Source organism: Dipodomys spectabilis, unplaced genomic scaffold (genome assembly GCF_019054845.1).
Source record: "Dipodomys spectabilis isolate Male_0828 unplaced genomic scaffold, ASM1905484v1 ptg000032l, whole genome shotgun sequence".
Taxonomy (NCBI): domain Eukaryota; kingdom Metazoa; phylum Chordata; class Mammalia; order Rodentia; family Heteromyidae; genus Dipodomys; species Dipodomys spectabilis.
The window spans coordinates 7553115-7557214 of NW_024870709.1; the positions used below are offsets into that span (position 1 = coordinate 7553115).

A 4100-nucleotide genomic window follows, 5' to 3' on the forward strand; every position below is an offset into this window, starting at 1 on the left:
TTATTACCCTTCAGATTATTGGAAATAAAATATAATAATAAAATAGTCACAAAGGAAGATATTTTTCTTAATTTAGAAGAGAATCATTTCCTAGATAACGGGCTGAATCATGGCCTATCAGGTTGGTCTAATGGAGAAAAGGTTCTTACTGGAAAAAAAATTGATTATGATTTAAAAAACTCCAGGCCAGATTTTTAAAGTATATTTCAAAATGTATTTGGGAATACTTACTTCATTTATATTTTGTTTACTGGCCTCCGGAATTCATGGGTGTGATGGGGGTAAAAACATATTGAAACCCAAGATAAAACATTATTCCTTGATTCAAAAAGTCTTCACAGAAAATATGGTACTCCTAGTTTGTAATTACATCATTCCAACTAAACGGACAGCTACAAAAGAGTAATACAATATTTAGTAAAATTAGGAGAAGTGTTGATATAAATATTCTCACCATTACATCCTTGTTTGAAAACATACAAAAGCATGAATCACTCACTAAAATTTAAAATTTCTTGATCTTTTAATTCCCAGAAATGTTACAAAAATTCCCTTGAAAATGAATAACTGGATTATCCAAGTTCAAAGCCATTATATTGATTAAACACACACAAGAGAAAATGAATAAGATAATATGAAACAAACCATGCTAGTGTAAATACAGTTAGAATAAATAGAAGTATAAACATATAAGACAATTGAAATAATCACTCATGGATATAATTAGATCACTAATATAATTGTTAAATAAACTATAAAGAATTAAAGGTATATAAGACAAAAAATGGTAGCTACTTAATATGCTTCTTAATTTATTAAACCAATATTTTCTCAGGGGTTGCTCTCATGTTTTCTTTCCTTTGCCATTGCTTGTGAGAACATAAATTGAGATTAATTCTTATGGAAAACAAATCTGTCTTGTGGTTATAAAGCCTTGAAATAGACTCTTGATTAAATTAGGTTTGTTCTTTTCAAATCAAACTTTAGGAAAGAGGAATGTAACTTACAATAAAGGAACAACATAGAAGATGGAGATATAGAGACAAAACATTATTCATAACATTAATTTGTAATGCCTATTTAGGATAGGGAATTTTTACAATTAAGACTTGTGCATTTACCTGAAGGTAAGAAATATTTTTTGTAAAGTTCACTTTTTTTGTCTTTTTTTGTGAAAATATAGTACAATTACATGGGCAAAATAACAAGTACATTTCTTATCAAGCATTGTTTCCTCCTCCTTTGTTTCCCCTTCCCATCCCTTCCCATCTCCCCCCCTTCCTCCCAGCCCCTCATCTTCCCCCTTCCCCCCTCACCCCGCCAAAGTTCGTTTTTTTGATATAATGACTTGTACATCTTATTGTTGAAATGTTTGGCTTGGGGGGGCGGGGATGGGGGTGGGGGTGAAATGGGAAGGGAAGGGAAGGAGAAACAAAATAGGAGGCAACAATGCTTGATAAGAAATGTACTCATTATCTTGCCCATGTAATTGTAACCCCTCGATACGGCATTTTCACATTATAAATAAATGAATAAATAAGAATCTCTAAAAATAAAAAAATATAAAAAATTTTAAAAAGAAATATTTTTTTGAATCCACATTCTGCAGTTGTTTTTATTTAACCTAATGACCATTTGTGGGCAAAGTTTTTCTAGTTATACCCTCGAACCTGATGTCAGGCAGACATCAACAGAAGATCAGCCACATAGATTGTTTGACAAATGAAAATTCGGAACGTAGGCCTAAGAAAGCATATCCTCATTCTTTGACTTATGTTTTGCATAATGCCTATATAATATAGTGAGTAATAATTATAGGGTTGTTTGAAGTCTTTACATATATAATTTTATCTTATCCTCACAAGAGTTAATTAAAGTAGCCAAAGGTAATACTTTACAAATGGGAAACAGGAAAGGCTGAGCAGCTAAAATAGAGACATCAGCCAACTAATGATCAGGTGAAGGAGAAATCATTAGTAAAACCACTTTATAAGTAATAAAGCAAAGTCTAACTGATCAGGAAATGTGGGAAAAGCAATCGTTACCATTTGAAGAACCAGGATACAAATCCCTATATCTAAATCCAGATTTTACTTAACTAATCATTTTTTCTGCGACATCTAGTTTGAAGTGTGGATGGAAAGATCATGGTACTTCAGACTTGGTTGAGTTCACTTAATGGCTACTATTGCTTACACACAGAGTTAATCAAGATGAACTGTGGTTCCCTTTGTTCTGTCTTTATACCATCACCTTGATGAGTGTCAGTCTCATTTTTAGAGTAATAATTGGATGGACAATCTCTTCTAACCTTTAGTATTTCACAAAAAGACAGGGTCGTGAATGCATATCCTGCTTGAATCACATACATTTTCTGCTTGAAAACTATTCATCATCTCTACATGCATAAGTTAGTCATTTTGTCTGACAAGGAGGCGAGCTTGCATCATTACTCCACAGTGGCAAAACAACCCAGGGCCTTCATTAATGCGGTTCAGTCATTCCATCTTTACTTATAAACCAGATTTGCAGTGTGGTTTTTTGGAAACTATTTTTTGTTTTGAGCAAAAGGAAATGTAGAATAAAACACAAATAATCCCACAGATACAGTTCTCTAGACAAGTTGAAACTGAACTGCTGCTAACAGGAAATTCTGACAATGTAGAGCATCACCCTGTTCTCTTTGGACAGGTGCTACTTTTCCATAGACAAAGTGCTGTGTACATTTTAAGAAAAATCTACCTTCCTACCTATCTAGCTATCATTTGTTTGTCTGCTATCTATCTACCTACCTATCTATGTTTGTCTCTGTCTGTCTGACTGTATGTATATATATATATATATATATGAATATATATTATACTAAAACATAAAAACTAAATTTAGAAGCTTTTTTTAAATTTTTATTGTGAAAATACTGTACAGAGGGGTTACAATTATATGGGCAAGATAGTGAGTACATTTCTTATCAAGCATTGTAGCCTCCTCCTTTGTTTCCCCTTCCCATCCCTTCCCATCCTCCCCGCGGCTCCCCACCCAAACCTCCCCGCCCCCCCCCCCCCCCACCAAAGTTGTAAAGTTCGTTTTCGACATAACGACTTGTACTTCTCATTGTTGCAATGGGTCCACCTGTATCCCTATTTAAACGATTTGTTTTTCCCTTCCCCGCCACAAATTATACCGACATCAAATACAGTGAAAGCAGGGGTTATACTGTGCGGGAGGGACATACAAAGCAACAAAGAAATTATCTTATAAATGCGTTAGAAACAATCGCATGAAAGAAAAAAAAACATTTGAATACATATCTTATGGTTCATTTCCCTAATATCAACTTATCTTACTTTTTCTGATTGACTCAGACATATACTAGATATTGCAAATAAGGGAAACCATGGGACCTATGTTTCTTTGGGCCTGGCTTACTTCACTTAATATAATTTTTTCCAAGCCTTTCCATTTCCTAACAAATGGGGCAATGTCATTCTTTCTGATGAAGGCATAGAATTTCATTGTGTATATATACCACATTTTCTTGCTCCATTCATCTACTGAGGGGCATCTGGGTTGGTTCCATATCTTAGCTATAAAAAATATGGAACTCTTCACGAATTTGTGTGTCATCCTTGCGCAGGGGCCATGCTAATCTTCTCTGTATCGTTCCAATTTTAGTATATGTGCTGCCGAAGCGAACACTCATTCGTGAATTTTACAGGAAATTGATTTCACTTTTTCAGGTTTTTTCCCTGTGTAGTATGTTGCTGGTAAGTTTGTCAGATACAATTTTTATTGTGGTCAGGAACATTCCTTCAATGACTAATTTCTTAACATTTTTATCACAAAGGAATATTGAAAAAAACTTACATCGTTTGAGATAATCATGTGACTTTTGCCTTTGCTACACTTTATGATCTATGTTATTGATTTACGTATGTAAACTCATCATTGTACCCAGATCTTTTAAATATGTTGTTGAGTTTGGTTTGCAAGTATTTTATTGAAGATTTTTGCATTATGTTCATCAAAAAGATATGTCTATATACTCTTTTGGTTGTATTGTTATGGGGTTTTGGAATGAGTGTAAAACTATTTGGTAGATT

The 4100-nt window shown here is 33.7% G+C and overlaps 1 non-coding gene across 1 annotated transcript; it reads right to left on the minus strand.

Annotated features, from left to right (window-relative positions):
• Positions 1 to 3589: 3589 nt before the first annotated feature.
• LOC122105707 lies at positions 3590 to 3696 on the minus strand. Its single transcript, XR_006147067.1, has one exon. It is a non-coding gene; the product is annotated as a U6 spliceosomal RNA (small nuclear RNA).
• Positions 3697 to 4100: the final 404 nt, after the last annotated feature.